This window comes from Podarcis cretensis (genome assembly GCF_951804945.1).
Source record: "Podarcis cretensis genome assembly, chromosome: 11".
NCBI lineage: Eukaryota > Metazoa > Chordata > Lepidosauria > Squamata > Lacertidae > Podarcis > Podarcis cretensis.
This window is the reverse complement of record NC_137180.1, coordinates 40,474,369-40,494,281: the sequence shown is the minus strand read 5'-3', so window position 1 is coordinate 40,494,281 and position 19,913 is coordinate 40,474,369. Positions and strand designations below refer to the sequence as shown.

General features: G+C 41.7%; 1 long non-coding RNA gene across 5 annotated transcripts; it reads left to right on the top strand.

Annotated features, from left to right (window-relative positions):
• Positions 1-8,637: 8,637 nt before the first annotated feature.
• On the top strand, positions 8,638-18,206 carry LOC307226846. Of its 5 annotated transcripts, none has more exons than XR_013843574.1 (5): positions 8,638-8,734; positions 9,724-10,800; positions 11,747-12,459; positions 12,848-12,994; positions 14,289-18,206. It is a non-coding gene; the product is annotated as an uncharacterized lncRNA (long non-coding RNA). The 5 variants fall into 5 exon arrangements; XR_013843575.1 differs by lacking the exon at positions 8,638-8,734 and adding an exon at positions 9,113-9,170; XR_013843576.1 differs by lacking the exon at positions 8,638-8,734 and adding an exon at positions 9,177-9,294.
• Positions 18,207-19,913: the final 1,707 nt, after the last annotated feature.

The window sequence follows — 19,913 nt, the reverse complement described above, 5'->3', positions numbered from 1 at the left end:
TTGCTGAAATTCAACAGATTGTAGTAGCTGATTGCATTGTTCCCAAAAGGACAATTTGAATCCTCTTTGGTACATTTGCAGGGGAAAGGCAGTGATGCTCAAGAATTGGTCAGTGACCCAATTGCCATATGCCAGGTGTGCTTTGTAGAGCTGCAGAGCCATGGGTTATGCACAAATGCCAGCACAGCTCCTTGGCATTTCACTTATGTGCTAAAAGTTCTAGCGCCTAAAAGCCAAGTTGCAGAATATATAAAGTTTGGGTTGTTGTTGTTTTTTTCCATAGGTGGTGGGGTATGATCAAGAAAAGCTGGGGGCCATCTGCATTATCCTTTTTAAACAGTATCATGCCAGTTTAAAAAATCATAGCTTTCTCCAAGGAATCCTGGGAAATGTAGTTACTTGAATGTAGTTCCTACATGCAGACGGTTCCTAAGCATTGACCAGAATGAGTCCTCCTTAGCTTCAGAAAGGTGGCACCGTCATGGGCCTTCAAACCATGCCCTGGGACCATAATGTGTGTTTCTGGGAGCTAGTTTCTGAACTAACACAGATGGTGGGAATAAGTAATAAGATTTGCTTGCTTGCTTATGTAATTTATATCCTACCTTTTCTCGAAGGAGCTCAAGGTGGCATACCTAAGGTAAAGGTAAAGGGACCCCTGACCATTAGGTCCAGTCATGACCAACTCTGGGGTTGCGGCACTCATCTCGTTTTATTGGCCAAGGGAGCCAGCGTACAGCTTCTGGGTCATGTGGCCAGCATGACTAAGTCGTTTCTGGTGAACCAGAGCAGCGCATGGAAACGCCGTTTACCTTCCCGCCGGAGCGGTACCTATTTATCTACTTGCACTTTGATGTGCTTTCGAACTGCTAGGTTGGCAGGAGCAGGGACCGAGCAATGGGAGCTCACCCCGTTGCTGGGATTCGAACCGTCAACCTTCTGATCGGCAAGTCCTAGGCTCTGTGGTTTAGCCCACAGCGCCACCCGTGTCCCATTTATATCCTACCTTTTCTCGAAGGAGCTCAAGGTGGCATACATAGTTCTCCCCATTTTATCCTCACAACAACCCTTTGAGGTAGATTAGGCTGAGAGTGAGTGACTGGCCCAAGGTCACCCAGTGAGAATCATGGCTGAGTAGGGATTTGAACCCTTGTCTCTCATGCCCTAGCCCAACACTCTAACCACTACACCACACTGGCTCTGATACATTGTGATGTTATTTTCCTTTTGAGCATGTTTATATGTTTAAATGTGATCTGACTTGCCACATGCCTTCAGCCCTCCTTCTCTTCCCTTTCTATTGTCCCATGCCATGTCTAAAATCAACTGAAAAACAGCTGGGAGAAGTAGGCGACATTTCAGGCATTCCCATCTGTGGCACTTGAATTTTATGAATCCTGAGCTTTGCCAATCAGCTTATCTCTGTGTGCTCTTTCTTTATATCTTTATACCCCTTATATCTTAGTGATAGTTCTCTGTTGTCTCCATTATTGCTTCATCTTGATATCAGCAGGGGATTTTCTTGCCACATGATTCACATTTCTGTTTCGAAATTGCCTATACACATATCAGATAAGATTGCTGTCAACATTAAGCCGTAATCCCAAGTGGTCAGAATGATACCTGCTTGAAAGGGACTTGTTCTCGTTTTGCCCCAGGCAGTTGTTAATTTAGACAAATTAATCTCTGATTGCATTCAGCTCCATCTGCCAGAGGGTGTAGGATACAATTTGGGCAGTAAAAGAATCAAATCCCTCTTCTAGCCACTAGACACGGAGGGTGGGCATTTGCCTCGACTTTCTGGAACACAGGCAGAAATGAGAAAGTAACCCAGAGAATAAAAAGCTTCTGTATGCTCAGCTAATAATTTGTAAGTTTTTCTGTGCTTCTGTTGCAATAGTTTTTAATGGGGTTCATGCAGGGCTTAGTTCACCTCCTCTTTGTGGCCTGAATCACACACACACACAGCAGCTGGCAAGGCCCATGTTTGGGTGGCTTCCATGTTGGTTTGGGTAGCATTGCAAGCTTTACATAACTGTAACTACAGCGCATCATGGCAATTTCTCCCTCTGCTTTTGTGTGGCCGAAAGGTTAACCAACTCAACTTTGCAAGCGGATTGAAAAGGCCTCCCTGGTAGTGAAATGTAATAGAAATTGTCAAGTTGCTTATTCTAGTCCTCTAGCACCATCTCAAAACCCATTGCCAGTTCTTTATATAACACTGATGAGGTTGGGTACTCTAAGGCCAGAAGCTCTGCTGCTCTGCTAATATCTTTCCAGGCACTTTACGATCTACATTAAAATCCTGCCAGACCACATAACAGCGTGGCTCCTACCAATACACATCTAGTGAATTAGATTATGATGCCCCCAAGATGCCGCTTTAAATAAACATTTTTATAATGCTTTAAATTACTCGCATTTGCCTGAAATCATCAAAAGGTTTTATTTTAAAAGTTTGCACGTGAGCTAAATATTGGCTTCGGCATGGAGAAGAGAAGCGTAATTTCCAAATAGACTTATTGATATTGAAATAAATGGTTTTCATAAGGCTTGTCAACTGTAATGATTAAGGATAATGAACACAGAGGGGAATGTGCTTACTCCACAAAAGTGCCTACCTCTGCAAACCTCTTAAAACTAGCAATGCACATGCCTGGCTAATGCAGAGGCAAGGAAGCTGTTCCAGCCTGAGGACCACCTGTCCTTCTGAGCAACTGTTTTGGGGGGAGGGAACATGCCAGTGGTGGGTGGAGCCTAGGGATGAGGGGAGCAATTGAATTCAGTTTGCATTTAAAGGCAGACCTACCAAATTCACATATTTTTCTGAAAAAGAATGTGTTAAATACAGCCATTTTTTGAAATTCACAATTCTCTGAATTTTGCAATGCAGCTCTCCATTTTGTCACGGTAAAATGTGCATTAAAATGCATATATTAGTGAGAAATAAAATGCAGAAATGCATAATATTAGGGGAAATGGTATTGCAAAGTATGTCTAATTAGGAGAAATATGTACTGGAATGCTGGTGAATTTTCATGAGGAAATTTAAAAAGTTGTTCACAAACTGAAAATGTGGCAAACTGAACTTAAGACTGGAAAAATGAGAAACTGAGAAAAATAAATATGGACAGGTTGTCCATCCTTAGTGTAGCTAGAAAAAAAGTGGGTGGAGCAAAGAATGTGAATCTTACATTTGTGCAATAGCTTTGTTTCCACACACACACACCTCTCACTATCTTTTTAGGCAAGATAACAGTCATTATAAGAAAAGCCCGCTGATCCAGGCCAATGGTCCTTCTAGTCCAGTATCCTGTACCAGATGCCAGTGGGAAACCCACAATCAGGATTTGAACACTCTCCCCTTCTGTGGTTTCCAGCAGCTGGTATTCAGGAGTATTGCTGTCTCCTCCATTATCAGAGTTCAGAGGCCTATTCTATATGGAAAAAGAAAACACCCAAGGAAGGTGTGAAGAGGTGCAGCATGAAAAGAAGGCATGTATTACTGGCAAAACCATTCAAAAGTGTTTTGGAGAAATTACTTTGCTAAAATATTAGGCAGAATTACATACAAACATGTGACTATTAAGATAAATTTACATTAAAATGTTAATGAATCTTCCTGAGGATTTTTGTTTATTTATTGCAATCTAAGGTAGAAATGGGGACACAGGTGGCGCTGTGGGTTAAAGCCTCAGCGCCTAGGACTTGCCGATCGAAAGGTCGGCGGTTCGAATCCCTGCGGCGGGGTGCGCTCCCGCTGCTCGGTCCCAGCGCCTGCCAACCTAGCAGTTCGAAAGCACCTCCGGGTGCAAGTAGATAAATAGGGACCGCTTACCAGCGGGAAGGTAAACGGCGTTTCCGTGTGCGGCTCTGGCTCGCCAGAGCAGCGATGTCATGCTGGCCACGTGACCCGGAAGTGTCTCCGGACAGCGCTGGCCCCTGGCCTCTTAAGTGAGATGGGCGCACAACCCCAGAGTCTGTCAAGACTGGCCCGTATGGGCAGGGGTACCTTTACCTTTACCTTAAGGTAGAAATGTGGAGAAATGAACTTAAGAGAATTAAAATTAGAAACCAAAACCCAAACCCATAAAACACAGAACAAGACTTGTTCATCTAGTGCTACATCTAGTGTTGCAGCAATAACTGCTAGCACAATTGCAAAGCTAAGCAAGGTCCAGTATGGTTTCAAATTGGATGGGGGACTCTTGAAATTCCTGCATTGAAGGGGACTGAACTATATGACCCTCAAGTTCATTTCCAATTCTATAATTCTATGTTTCTATGATTCTATGGGGGTGTATGGGGTGCTAGGAGAGGGGTGGAAGATACATCACACTCCTTCTGGGGGTAGTTTGTCCACTCTAGGTCCCTATCCTGCATTCAGCTCTCACTTGTAGCTCCCAGAAGTTCTCAGCTTGTGACAATGGCCACACCTTGAGAAATGGATTTGACTGGTCGGCTAAAGCAGGTGAGGGTAGCCATTGGGTCTCAAACTCTTGGTGAGTCAGGGAATTCCCCTACATGTGAAGACAGACTCAGGCGGATTGAGCAGACGAAGCCAATAGTGGGTCCAATGGCCAAGAAGGTGGATTCTGCACAGGTTGTAGAGGGAGAAGGAAAGAAGAAGGAAAACCCTGATCCTAAACCTCTGCTGCTTTGCAGCTATACTCATTTGTGAGAAAGGCTTTGGGAGTAAACCCCAAGGAAAAATGTGTAGCCACTGCCTTGCCGGACATCTTTGGGAGAAGAAAAGGCTAAGAAGTAAATCCTACACAAATCCGGAGTGGAGTCTCTTAGACATTTGGATATGGTGCCTTGTACGCCTCCTTCCAGAAACTCCTGCAGTCAATATGGTATCAAACATATTGCTCTGCTTTCCTTTGGACCACATTAGCAAGGGTGAGAAGGGAGTCTTGTCATCTGGGCAGCCCAGGACCAGCCCAGTCCATACACACTGCCCAGGCTTGCACCCCAGAGAGTTCACATTGGTGCTGCTAACACACCAAAAACAATGTGGGAGGCAGCAGTTACTGATCTCTGCAGCCACAACAGATGCTGTGATTCTCCATAAATGTGACTTCACCCCCGGAGGCGCACTCCATTGTCTCTCGAGACAGATGGATGCCAACAATGATTGTATAACTATGGGAGAGGGATACCTATGTTTCCCATAACCCGTTCCAGCCTTCCTTCTATGGAAAGAACTATTTGGATCACAAGTAACTTGTAACATAAACCAAGGATGCCTAGGAAAGGGGAAGGCTTATTACAGGAACCCACATTAGGACTAGATTATGGTGTCATCTTTAATAGTATGCCACTTTTGTTAAAAAAAAAAGTAACTTATTTCACTGAATAGTTTGTGCTGGGAGGTCAAAGAAAGTACTGAACTAAATCCTAAGCGATTCTCGCCTTTCTTGGTGCTTACATTACAGTTCTATTATTCATTGTGAAGACCAGGCCAGCAGCAAAGCCCTTGGCAGCAAACATTCATTTTCAGGCATATTAACTTTTTTAGAAAAGGAAATGTGATTTCTTTAGACTATAGTCATTGCAATATTTGTCAGCTGTCTAAGTCTAAGAAATTAACTTTTTTTGCGGGGATTGCTTTTGAATATGAATAGATAATAGAGGTTCAAAAAGCTTTGCTTCTAGAAGACTGACAAATGAGTTTTCATCAAAATAAGTGGTGAAATCTGGGGGGGGGGAGGAAGTTATTTTATTTTAGTGTTTTTTAAAAATATATATGTAAACCTGGTATTTTTAAAGCTATTGCTGTCAGAAAAGCGAATTCTGACATTTAGATAAAGCCAGTGTGGCAGAAGAGTAGTTGGAGAGAGGTTTCTTCAAGTTTCTTCAAAAATTAGTTAACTGTGGGAGATAAGCCCCCTTCTCTGTTTTCCACTTCTTTCAGGTTCCCATTAATCAAGTTTGTGCCATATAAGGCAGGTTTCAACCAGCATAGAGACTTGAGAAGGGACCAGCATAGGATGTGGCACCCTTCCTTCCTTCCTTCCTTCCTTGAGAAAGAACACAAGAGAGACAGGGGAGAACACATTTAGAGAAAGTGTCTCCATGCAGCCATATTGTGGGTGACTTGTGGGTGAAGGCAGAGGCAGAAGTGGGTGGAGCAACATATGCAAATTTGTTGGCTAGTTTCCTTATACACAGGGATGCGGGTGGCGCTGTGGTCTAAACCACAGAGCCTAGGGCTTGCCGATCAGAAGGTCGGCGGTTCGAATCCCTGCGACAGGGTGAGCTCCCATTGCCCGGTCCCTGCTCCTGCCAACCTAGCAGTTCAAAAGCACATCAAAGTGCAAGTAGATAAATAGGTACGGCGTTTCTGTATGCTGCTCTGGTTTGCCAGAAGCGACTTAGTCATGCTGGCCACATGACCCGGAAGCTGTCTGTGGACAAATGCCGGCTCCCTCGGCCTATAGAGTGAAATGAGTGTGCAACCTCAGAGTCGTCCACAACTGGACCTAACAGTCAGGGGTACCTTTACCTTTACCTTTCTTTATACACTCACCCACTTCTCTCTCTTCTCCATCTAGGCAAGCAATATCAGAGTTCAAACACCGTACATATTCCTTTTGGATGAAGGGCAGGAAATAAATGTAATAAACAGGGTCACATTTGACCCCCAAACCCAAGGTTCCTCACCCTTGCCTTATAGGTTTTGAAAACTCAAATCTACCTATAGGACCCAAAAGACTAAGAACCCCTACTCCATTCTTTCATTCCTTGCAGCCGTTTCTTAACTGACTTCTGAAAGTCCACAGGAAGGCTATGTTTCTTTTTATGTCATCATCACATATACATGGTATAAATATAATCTCTCTGCTTGCAAGATGACAGCATCACCTTTATGTACAGATGAAATTGGCACCATTTGCAAGCATACTTCCTTCACGACTAGAATCTTACCTCTGACGCCTGCTCTTTTAGAGGTAATCAAATCACATTTTGAATTTCCTAAGCACAGTTAATCATTTTAACAGAATCATTTTGCAGAGTGGTCTGTGACTTAGTTGGAAAGGACACCACATTAATGTATATTTTTGCAATCTCTGCTCCATGGGGACACTGAATCAAGATATTTCCTGTCACATCGCAAGCTTCTTGACAGAGTGTACCTTAAACAATATCCTTGGTTACCTGGAAAGTTTCCAAATGTTTTTGCTTTTAGTCAGGTACCAGAAAAAAAATCCATTGGTATTTAAGCTTAAGTTTTTCCTTTCTGTTTGTATATTCACAAAGAATGTCAGTCAAGGGAGGAGAAATTGGTGCTTTAGATCTGAGTTGTCAAGCATCCCTGGAAGTAGTGACTGTCAATAAAAAATAAATCAAACCTTGGGTATCAGTAAATGTCACTGAAAGTTGTGTGTTGGTAACAGCAAAAAAAAAAGGGGGGGGAGAAAAAACATATCACCCAACTAGTTTCTGAGTACCTGAAAGAGGCTGAAGGTTACCCAGTTCTGAAAAGACATTTAATTGAGACTCTTGGGAGTCTTCAGTTTGAGACATTCATTATTACCATTTCCTATAAGAGCTTCCATCACCTGCTCCATGACACAAATCTGCTCTTGCAGCAACCCACTTGAGATGAAACCACACGGTAACTCGATCCCTCTGTAGTTCATAGTGTATCTCCTGCATCATTTTGTCACAGGGATGCAATTGGAGAGTTAAAGAGGACCAGGCTGGTGAAAGGAGGAAATGAATATCCATTCAAGGAGTTCATTTTTGGACCTCTGGGGTCACACGCTCTTAGAGTCATGAGACAAAGTAAATCTAGAGCAGAGGCAGTCAATGCGGTGCCGACCAGATGTTGTTAGAACACAGCTTCCAACATTCAATGGTCGGGGATGATGTTATAGAACGTCTGTTCTATAACATTTGTCCAAGGAAAGTTGGGCTCCCCCACTGAACATAGCTAATCTGCTTCAGCTATCTGCTACCATTGGGGTACAGCAGTATAACAAGTAAAGAGATATTGTACATAAGAAATGGAAAGAAAAAGAGAAAGGTCATTCTCAGGATCTGAACAGGCAGATTTTCAGAGGGCCAAACTACACAATAAATGCATAGTTTGGCATGGTGTTAATTTTCCTTCTTCTCGCCTTTAAATGGTTGCAACTGAGTTGATGAGGATCAGGAACATGGCACAAGTCAAAATGGGGTTTAAACACTGCTTACTGCATGACAGTCTCAGTGAAAATCACTCCTCCCCTCTGCCCTTCAAGGTGCAAATTGACACAGCAGCATCCCCTAAGCTGATACCCTCCAGATGTTTTGGACTGCGTCCCCATCAGCTCAGGGGAGTTGTAGTCCAAAACATCTGGAAGGTGCCTGGCTGGGGAAAGGAAGGCTATGGTATTTATTTATTTATCTATTTCAGTATAAACCACAGTTTTGTAGAAATATAGCAAGGTGCTGTACACCATACAAAGTTAAGAACAACAGCATTAACCAAACATCAGAAAAATAACTTTAAATACAGGTTGGCTGAAGGAAAATCCACATTCCCAAGGCTGCCTATTATTAGCTGACATCTAAAAGAATGCAGGGATGATTCCTACCAAACCTCTACTGGCAGGGAGTTCCACAGGACAGGGGCTGCCACACTAAAGGCTCACTGAACCCCAGAGGCTTGGGGAAGCAGAAGAGGTGCCTCCTCAGAGGTTCTCAGTGATTGAGGTGGAGCAAAAGGGAGCAGATTATCCTTAAGGTACGTTGGTCCCAAGTTGTTTAAGCACAACAACCTTTCAAAACTGTGGCATGTTAGCATCCAAAATGTATATATAAAGCAGGGGTCAGCAAACTTTTTCAGTAGGGGGCCAATCCACTGTCCCTCAGACCTTGTGGGGGGCCAGACTATATTTGGGAGGGGGGATGAACGAATTCCTATGCCCCACAAAAATAACCCAGAGATGCATTTTAAATAAAAGGACACATTCTACTCATGTAAAAACACACTGATTCCCGGACCGTCTGTGGGCCGGATTTAGAAGGATCCGGCCCCCGAGCCTTAGTTTGCCTACCCTGATGTAAAGGCTTAATTGCAAGAGCTGTAGAACTCTGTGATGTCATACACTCTGTGTCAGTTATGGCAGTTGGTACAGTTATGGCAGTTAGTGGAACAGTCTTAACATTTAGAGCAGCAGGTATGTTGTGTTGTGCTGCTGTCTGCCTCAGAGTTAGTTAGTCTATAAGAGTTTAATCTATGCAAGATGTTTTAGCAATTTAAGTATCACCGACCTGCATTGTATATTTAATCTGCAAGTGCAAGTATGATCAGTAACAGTTGTATGTTATTTAAACTTTAAAAGAGAGTGTCTCGAGTACAGTGGTACCTCGGGTTAAGTACTTAATTCGTTCCGGAGGTCTGTTCTTAACCTGAAGCACCACTTTAGCTAATGGGGCCTCCCACTGCCGCCGTGCCACTGGAGCACGATTTCTGTTCTCATCCTGAAGCAAAGTTCTTAACCTGAAGCACTATTTCTGGGTTAGCGGAGTCTGTAACCTGAAGCGTATGTAACCTGAAGTGTATGTAACCTGAGGTACCACTGTAGTTTTTATAGGAGGGGAAAGAGAACTAATTAAAGGGTCAAATGGCCCAGGCCTGTCTTCCATATACTTTGAGTCTTAATTCCCACAAAAACTGCATTGATTGTATCCATGGATTTCAAAACAGCACAGATTTTATTTGTTTCCTAGAATTTCTGAGCAAACAACAGCAACGAGGATGCCAGTGTTCTTTATTTGAACTCCTGATCCATCTTCTTTGCATTTCAGAGATCTGTATTACAAAGGTTGGCATGTGTTTTTTCACATTCCGCTGCAATTAGATTTGAGTCCAGATGTGATTGCCTTACGATGGAACTCTTGCATCTTCATTAATGTGACTCACTGGCAAACCACAAATCTGCTACAGCATACCTGTCAATCCAATGCAAGTATAGCTTTTATATGGCAATAAGTAGATTCTATTTCAGTGTGTACTCCAAATGCCAGGAGACAACTGAATGGGTTGTGAGTAAATGGAGATGCATCGCACTACTTCAGGCAATGCTTTCCTTGATTTTCTGAACCGCTTGAGAAGCCTTGCAAAAGATTATCCTAACAAAAGCTGCTCAGAGGACTAATGTAACATAGAAGAAGACATAACAGAAACAGATCACTGGTTCCCAGACAAATGAGGGCATCTGCATGGATGGAGCATATCCACTTCAAGAGCCATTTCTGTAGCAAATGATTCCCTGGGTCTCAGCGGATCTCATCCTCTACTCTTTAAAGGAAGAGAAAAAAGGCAGAGAAAATGGGATGGATGATTACTGGTGGCATGCTTTGCTCAGTGATATATACACAATGCAAAGTACAGCACAGGAAGAGAAAACTTTACTGTACATTGTTCATCGGAGGCTGATTTATTCTGCAAAAAACAATAATAATATTGGTCTTTGGTCTAACAAAAAACGTCAGGAGTATCTAGGTCTATGTGAGCAGAGCTCCTTTTTTGCAAAATCAGCTGTTTGGCAGGGAAGAAGTAGGATAGCATATTGGATCCATCCCAGCACCCATTTCTAAACTGTTAATTGGGCAATCCTGGCCCAACTGCACTGGCTTCCAATTGGTTTCCGGTGCTGGTTTTGACCTCTAAAGGCTTAAACAGCTCAGGACGGCAATATCTCAAGGACCACCTCTCCCCATATGAACCTACCTGCATCTTGTGATCATCATCTGAGGTCTTTCTTCATGTGCCTTCTCCACGAAGGTTCTGGAGGGTGGCAACATGTGAACGGGCATTTTCTGCATTGGCTCCCCATTTGTGGAATGCTCTTCTTGCCAGGAGGCTTATACACCTTTAGGTACCAGGTAAACATGTTCCTCTTCAACCAGGCCTTTGGCTGACTGACATCTGATGCCCTTTTAAATGTGTTGTGGGGGTGGGATTATTGGCTTGTAGTTGTTCTTATTTTTATTATGTATTTTGTGGTTTTTATATTGTAATTTTATCTTGTGAACTGCCCTGAGATCTACAGATGAAGGGTGATATACAAATTTATTTATTTATTTATTTATTTATTTATTTATTTATTTGATTGATTGATTGATTGATTGATTGCATTTCACCTTGATAAAGGGTTGTAGGCATGGTGTTTGTGTTGTTAGATGAGGCTAGGAGTTTGTGCAGTATTCAAGCACACACCAGGATCTCACTTGGATGCATTCTAAGTGAAACAATGCTGAAAATAACAATACATACACATCATATGTTGATGTGCAGTGTATATTTTATATACTGTTATAGACCAAGTTCAGAAAACCTGTGTTTACTGGGCTCCATCAGCCTCAGCCAACATACCCAGTGGTCAGAGATGATGTGAGTTACAAAGCAATAGAATCTATATGCCACAGGTTAGCTTAGCTAACCCTCTACTGAGATAGTAATGGATAATTTCCTCCTCCTCCTCCTCCTTCTCTTCTTCTTCTTCATTTTGTTTTGTTTTTGTCCAGTCCATACTTTTAAGTGAAGTGGCCTGGATTGGAACATAATTATCCTTCTGATTTTCTACTTTCTACAAATTTTGTGATATAGTACTCGGTTCAAAAAATGAACTTAAGAGTCAGACATGTACTTGAGGCAACCTATGCTTGCCAGAAAAGAGACCATTACATATAAGAACCATTTGCTCTCTGTGTGGTGTTTTGTGTGTGTGTGTGTAATTCCTTTTCTTAGCCTGTTATAGCTGTGTCTAGTAAAACTTCAGAATCATTTGAACTTGTCTGATCTTTCACTGCTTGGTCCAAATGGTGGGGGGGGGGACACACCAGTGGACTCCAGAAATGCACAACTTTAAATGAGGTGGTAAGTTCATAAATCATAGAACTGTAGAGTTAGAATGGACCCCAAGGGCCATCTAGTCCAACCTCCTACAATGCAGGAATCTCAAGATACCTGCTCCTACAGTCTGCTGACAGGAAGCATCTATCAGGAGGGAAACAATTTTTGTTAATTATCCCTCTCACCCTAAAAAATCTGCCCTGGGCAGTATGACCCCCCTGAGACTGATTTAAGGAAAGTTTAGGAGCTTCATGAGCAGGGAGAATTGCCAGAAATGTATCCCTCCCATTTCTGCTTGCTGATGGATGCCTTCAGTCAATTGAAAGACACCAATTGGATACCACCCATTATACTTAGAACCCCTTTAAAAAGAAAGGGGTTTACATTAATTGCTTTCCTCGCCATATATGTAGACATGGGTATTACAATGTTCTGAAGCCATAGTCACAAAAAGCATCTCCTCTCATGAATTGTTCTAATTCTACATTGTCTTGCTTTTTTCTCATAGGAGCACCTAAGAAACAAGAAAGCCAGTGCTAATAGATATCTCCATATCGCCCCTAAGCCAGATAGCTTCAGACTCCACATAGATCAGCTGCCTTATCTCAGTTAGTCTCCTTTCTCCATAAATTGTTAACTTGTTGTTTCAGGCCAACTATCTGTAATTAACTTGGTAGATAAATGGTATGAGGCAAGATTTGGATTTTATCTTTTGGGCTTGACATGAAATTGAAATTCCCTTTGGAAGTATTTTCTTCTTTTTGTACTTCATTTCCTGGGTTTGGGGCCAAGTTCTAATTTTCACTTGCTTGCTGGAGCCTGATTTTTTTATTTTTTATTATTTTCGTATTAGTCTAAGACTCTTCTCTCTGATCCATTGCATTTTCAGACTGTGTTCTCAGTGTTTTGCTCTGTTCATTGAGCTGTTCTAAATGCAGAGTCACACCTTCATCTTTTCCTCGAGGCCACTGTTTACATTTATCTTCTTTCCTTCAGGTTAAAACAATATACAGCCAGTTACATACTTACACTGAGAGGCTGAGTTCTCCTTTGCTAAAATGATATCAAAGCCCCCTTGCACTTTGTGACCACCTGAAGCTGGTGAAGATCCTACTGGCTTTCCCACGACATAAAGGTCCCAAGGTAGGAGGGGAGTGTAAATGTTCAGAGTAGAACAGTGAACCCCAAAATAATACCTGCTATGACTTGCTTAAACTACAAAGAGCATGATCCAACCCAATGTTTTGTCCTAATTTGTGCAAAAGCTAAAATTTTGTCTTAATGGATTTCAATAGGAAAGCTAAAATTTAAGTATACTTTAAATTTAAATAATGGAAAGGGTTGTATCTCAGTGGTCGAAAACATACTTTGAATGCAAAAGCTGCCTCCTAATGAGTCAAATGATCAATCATTCTAACTCAGTATTGTCTAAACTGTCTGGTAATGGTACTTCAGGGTTTCCATTTCAGACAGGAATTGTTCCCAGCTCTACCTGGATAAATCGGTGTTCAATGAGCCCGTGGTATCTGGAGGCTGTGGATCACACAAAATTAGGCCAAATGGCTCACAAGGCACCAGTTTCCCCATCCCAGAAGTAGATGATGGTTGCATTGAGTTGACTAGTTGTGCTACATCACAAAGTATACTGAAGACCATCAGCTTAGATGGTTTTTAAAAGGGATTGGGAAAATTCAAGGAGGGTTCAGAAGGATAAAGGAGAATAAGACTATCAGTGGCTACGGTCCACTGGTAGCGCTATGGTCTAATCCTCTGGGCCTCATGGGCTTGCCGATCAGAAGGTCGGCAGTTCAAATCTCCATGATGGCATGAGCTCCTGTTGCTCTGTCCCAGCTCCTGCCAACCTAGCAGTTCGAAAGCATGCCAGTGCAAGTAAATAAATAGGGACCGCTGCGGTGGGAAGGTAAATGGCATTTCCAGGCGCTCTGGTTTCTGTCACAGTGTCCTGTTGCACCAGAAGCGGTTTAGTCATACTGGTCACATGACCCGGAAAGCTGTTTGTGAACAAACACCAGCTCCCTTGGCCTGAAAGCAAGATGAATGCTGCAACCCCATAGTCGCCTTTGACTGGACTTAACCATCCAGGGTCCTTTACCTTTTTTACTGTCCACAATAACTATGTTCTACAGCTACTATCAGAGCAACTGCTTCCTGGGAACCACAAGCGGGGAGAATGTGGATGCACTCATGTTCCCTCTCTGGGATGCCCATAGGCACCTGGTGGGTCACTGTGAGAACAGGATGCTGGGCCACATGGATCCAGCATGGATCTTCTTACGTTATTAAGTAAAAATGTACAATACGTCACACTGTTGCCACTCTATGATTGCAGCCATAGTCAAAGTAACTGTTCCACAGAAGGCATTCTATTATGACCCACAAAAAATTAAGTAATTGTGCATTATTTTATGTTGTTTAGTGAATCAGCCTGCAAGCTCCACTGCTGGGCAGTATTTAAATCTTTTAAATTAAGAAGAGTGGCAGATGAAACTGATATACTATGCCAAGTTGGCGAAATTAACTGGGAAGATTTGGAACCAGCAAGACCAGACTTTCCTGAAAGACTGGAATAAATTTATGATATATTTGAAAGACAATTGTAATCAATTGACATCACTTGTAGGGTTGCAAGAAGTTTTGTAAGGAGAACCATATGAATTATTGCGAAAGAGGACTAAGAAGGAGTTTATTTAGGATATGGATTTTATAGCAATAACTATTAAAATAAAATGCAAAATCAGAAAGGGTTAGGGTTAGGGTTAGAAAACCATTAGTCAAGGTTGACAGAAGTCTCTGCCTGTGATAGCCGAAGGTATGTTATGCTGCATAGGATGGGATGTTATGTTTGGAAAATATGTGCAAAAACCAATAAAAAATATATTTTTTAAAAAAATCTTTTAAATTAACAAAATAAGATACTTTTACATCCTTCTGTTTTCAGTGGAAGAGAAGCTGAATGTATGAGCATTTCTTTAACTAAAGTCTTGCAGAATAGATGTCTATATGGTTTTGCCTTCAATCTCTTCTTTGAAATGTGAATTCCTGTTTCAGAAAGCCTGTAACTTTTCAGTATAGCATTGGGGACAAGAGTTCAGTGTTCTTTTTAAAGAGTTTAGTTTCTACAACTGTTCATGACCCGATATCCTACAGCTATAAATATTTAGTTATGGAAAGTAGGCTTCCCATTTTGGTATTGTGTATTTGATGCACAGCTGAGAGGTACTGGAACGGCATAGGAATAATTAAATGTTACCGTTTTAGTTAATGCACTCAAGTCAATATATCCTGAAGGACAAAAGGCTGGAATAACATTTCCCTGTAGCAGTAAATGTTGAAAGGTGCATACATTCCTATCATTATGGTGGTGATTAGAGCTGCATTGTACAAAATGTTTCAAAAGGCAATTTTTATCACATCATTATTAATATATAGATCTGAAGGTGAGGGCTGTCTGCAAAGAAGAACTCTTTGGGATTTCAGCAGACCTGAAATTTAGCTGCAGTAAGTGGGAGTCAGGTATACACCTTAATGAAAAATGTATAACTAGATATTTACAAGTACAGAACACAGAATCATAGAACTGGAGAGTTGGAGGTAAAGCTGAGGCTCATCTAGTCTGACTCTCTGCAATGCAGGAATCTTAACTAAAGCATCCATGACAGATGGCCATCCAACCTTTGCTTAAATACCTCCAAGTAAGGAGGGTCCACCACCTTCCAAGTGTACTCCAGGTGTGGTCTGAATGGAATAGACCAGTACTAGGACTTTCCTTGATTTGGACACCATACTGCTGTTGATGCAGTCTAGAATAGCACTAGCTTTTTTGCCGTATCACACTGTTGACTCATGTCAAGGTTGTGATCTACTAAGAACCCCTAGATATTCTTCACATATACTATTGGCAAGCCAGATGTCCCCCATATCATATTTGTGCAGCTGGTTATTCCTGCCTATGTGAACCAAGCTGCTTACTCATTCACTAACCAAGTTTTCTTTAACCTTGTGTAAGAAATAGGCATGCACGCACAAAATCACATATCTCGATTGTGAAGTAATGTGTGATGAGGGTGTTAGGTGTGACTAATGTATGCATGTTGAAACCAAATTATGTGAAGCTTTCTCAAAAGAAATGACAGCACAAGCTGGATCTTCAATCAGGCAGTTCCAAGACAGAATCTGCTATATCTCAAGCAACTTGGATAGATACTTGACAAGACTTTCCTTGGTTGTTTAGGTAGAAAGTATGAGCTGCTTCATGAAAACAGAAAGTGATCTACACAAATTGTTCAGCTATAGGCATACATCCGTCTAAAGATAACTGCAGTGCCATCACTTTCTACAGGAGATTAAATTCTGAAATATGTCAGAGTTGAATAATTCTGAAGAAAAGAGTTGCAGGAAAGAAAGAAAAGAAAAGAAAAGAAAAGAAAAGAAAAGAAAAGAAAAGAAAAGAAAAGAAAAGAAAAGAAAGATCATGAGCAATCACAAAGTATGCAACAAATGCAAGGACATCAGAGTACCACTTAGGTCAATAGCCAATCAGATTTGACTATGCAGCAGTGGTAAGAGCAAACAAAACCAATGCTGTATTCTCAGGAAGCAATGTAATGTGTCCTCATTGCTGAGGCAATCGGGTTGACACCTCCTGCCATACCAGATTGCTTCATCATGGAGCATTCATTGCTTGTCCTCACAGCACAGCTTGGCAAAGCAAGGAGCATTGGCCTGGTTGCCTTGGCAATGTGGGAGCTTGTTCCCTGCCTTGCTGTGATATAAGGGCAATGAAACAAATGCAGTTCAGAGTGGCGAGACAGGATGTTGATCCAGTTACTTTGGTGATGGAAACACTTTTGTGAAAATTTTGTATGTGTGATGTTTTGATGAAGCTCATGGTTTGATTAGCTTAGATCTCTTCTTGACTATAAGATGGCCTATCTTGCTTCTCATCATCTTAAACTACTTCACCTTACAGCGGAAGCTAATTATTCTTTCTGCAGTACAGCAGTACAGCAACTCTCCTTCCCAGTTACAATTCACATTACAGTTCCAGTACATTGGATAGCTCCCAAGCGTAGTTTTCATGCCTGCCAAAATGTGAGGGCAATTTATCTAGCTGAATAATATAAATGACCAAACACCCAATGGATCTGTAAACAAACCTTTGAACTGCAGAGCCAGTTACAGAACGCTCGATTCGCCATCTTTCCTGGGAGTTGCCTTCATGTCATTAAATACTTCTCTGCACACACTTTGAAGAAAGGAGAGGTGAGTTGCTGTTGGTACCTCAAAGGACATGGTGAGAAAAGCAACTCTCAGATTTAAGGAACAGCTCAACATCAATACATCCATTTCATCTAAAGTGGCACAAAATGGTGACTTGAGATTCTGGCGATGTGGCTAAAACCTGGCAGCAAGGTTTGTCCTGGTGATGTGCAGAAAAAAAAAATGACCCAAGAAAGGCAGTCAAAAAATGGCACACAAAGACAAGGATGCCGGTTATCACCGCTGTTGTTCATTCTGGTACTGGAAGTACTGACGAGGAAAGTAAGAGAAAATAAAGAAATACTGGGAATAAAAGTAAAAAGAAGTGAGCATAAATTGAAAGCCTTTACGGATGATCTGGTAACCACTGTGGAAGATCCGAAATTCTCCCTCCCAAAAGTAATGAACATAATACAAGAGTCTGGACAAGTGGCAGGATTTAAATTAAACAAAAATAAGACCAAACTGCTATTTAAAAACCTTAAAGAAAATGAGAGGAAAGAAGTAACAGAAATGGTAAAAAGGTAAAATATTTGGGTGTATGGATAACAGCAAAAAACATAAACATATATAAAAATGAACAGAAGAAGTCTTGGAGGTGTGAAGCTGAAGGTACTTTTTACCATATGTGGTGGGATTGTAAAAATGTAAAAACATATTGGGAAATATACAGTGAATTGAAAAAAATGCTGAAAATGACATTTGTTAAACAACCAGAAGCTTTCCTGTTAGGTATTCTAGATCAAGATCTGCTGAAAGAGAAGAGGACATTATTCATGTATGCTACTATGGAGGCGAGAATTTTGGTAGCTCAAAACTGGAAGACTGGAGAAATTCCAACAAAAGAACAATGGCAAGAGAAATTGATGAACTACACAGAAATGGGAAAATTTACAGATAGACTACGAGAAAAGGACAACAGTGACTTTGAAAAAGAGTGGGAAACTTTTATATTATATTTGCAGAAACAAAAAAGAACATTGACTTGATGGCAGGATTTAAATAAACATACATACTTTTTAAATATAGAACATTTAAAACAAAGAAGAAATGATATGGTGAATTGGTGGAAACAGCAGTAAGGGGGTAACAAACCCAGGGAAGCCTGGGAGGAAAGGGGATGAAGATTTGTAACGTGTATGTTATTGATATGATATGTTTGTTAAAATACAAAAGAAAGTTAATAAAAATTTATTTTTTAAAAAATGGCACACAGGGAGGTCAGTAGAAAGCCAAGCTTTAAAATCAGGGTGCCTTTTGTTCTTCAGAATGATAAAAGGTTTATCCACCCTTACCTTTAGCCCTGCTCTTTCCAGGCACAGGCCTGCACTAGAAAGCTCTGTGTCTGTTTGTCTGTTGCCCCAGAGCTTTCCTCGTGAAAACTTGCTCTTAAGTGCTCCGTAGCAACAAACATCAATGTGAGCTTTCCTTGGATTGCTGATTGCTCTAATTGAGCTTTAAAGAGTGGGTTTTCATGGAAAAGCTGCAGAGATTGAAAAAATAAAATAAAAGGTACTCAGACATGAAGTTTTAAAGTGCAGACCATACCTGGAAAGAACTGCCAGGGACTGGCTGAAGGGCTCCAGCCGAAGAACCCCCTAGGTAAGTTGCAGAGGAGGAAGGCTCACAACCTGGATTGTGGTGATGACACTCTGAAGACAGGTCAGATAAGGGTGGAGGCTGGGAGGTGGAAGAAACGACAGGCTCAAGGGAAAGAGCCAAAGGCAGAAAGCCCTTCAGGTGCACAACAAGGTGCAGAGGGAGATACTTCAGGCCCCAGACCTAAAAGAGAGGAGGAGGAGGGGACAGAAGCTGCAACAGCTTTGCAACAACTGCTCTGTCCCACTGTAGTAAGCTCCCCTGTCCTTTTTGACTCCAAGGTCACAAAGGGGTTTGAATGCAGCTGAAAAGAAAGCTCAGAAAGTCCATAGGAGGTTACCTTGTCGCCAGAGTTTATGCTGGCTTGGGAGACATCTAGAGGAGGAGGCTTAGGAGGAGAGAGGAGCGGCCAAGAGTTAGTCTTGGCAAAGTTGCCACTTAGGGCAGTTGTGCCTGGGTGCACTTTGCTTGTATACTATTTTCTTAAATAAAAGCTGACTTTTGAGTTTCTAAGTCTTCATTCTGACCTGCTGCTGAACCAGCCCTGAAAAGAGTAGAGGAAAGGTACGTGTGGATAAGCCCAAAGAGGAGACAGGCCGCAGTGCATTGACTGAACACATGCTTTATATACAGATGCTTAAAATGCATTATGGTTAGTCTTCCTGCTTTCCAGCTAAAAGTGAATGATAGCGAGTGACTGAAACAACCTTTGCTGAAGTCCTTGGAAAATTAACCACCAGAATAGGCAGAACTGGATTTGATGGACCAATCACCTGATGAAGGCTGCAAATATTTCAGTGGTGCGCCTATTGTTTTCCAACTGTCATATCTCTTAATTTTCCTGGCTAATCCTTTCCTAGCTATGGAGCTCTGTTAAATAGAGTAGAAGCAATTTCTCCTGTCACAATAATCTCCATTTAGATTTAGTAAGAAACCTTGAGGACCTCAATTGCTGCTGGCTGATTAGCTGGAAGCTGAATTGCTCTTAATAAAACCTCTCTTCCCCCACTGATTAAAAGCCCCACACTTGTCACTTAGTGCTATGATGATGGTCCTCTCTCAACAGGGTAGATGAGGGATAGATCACTGCAGGGGAGAGAGCATTTCTGTCCATGTTTTGGACAGTGATGCTCCTGTTTTCTGTTTTCAAATTATCATCATCATCCCCTTGGGAGGGAAGCAA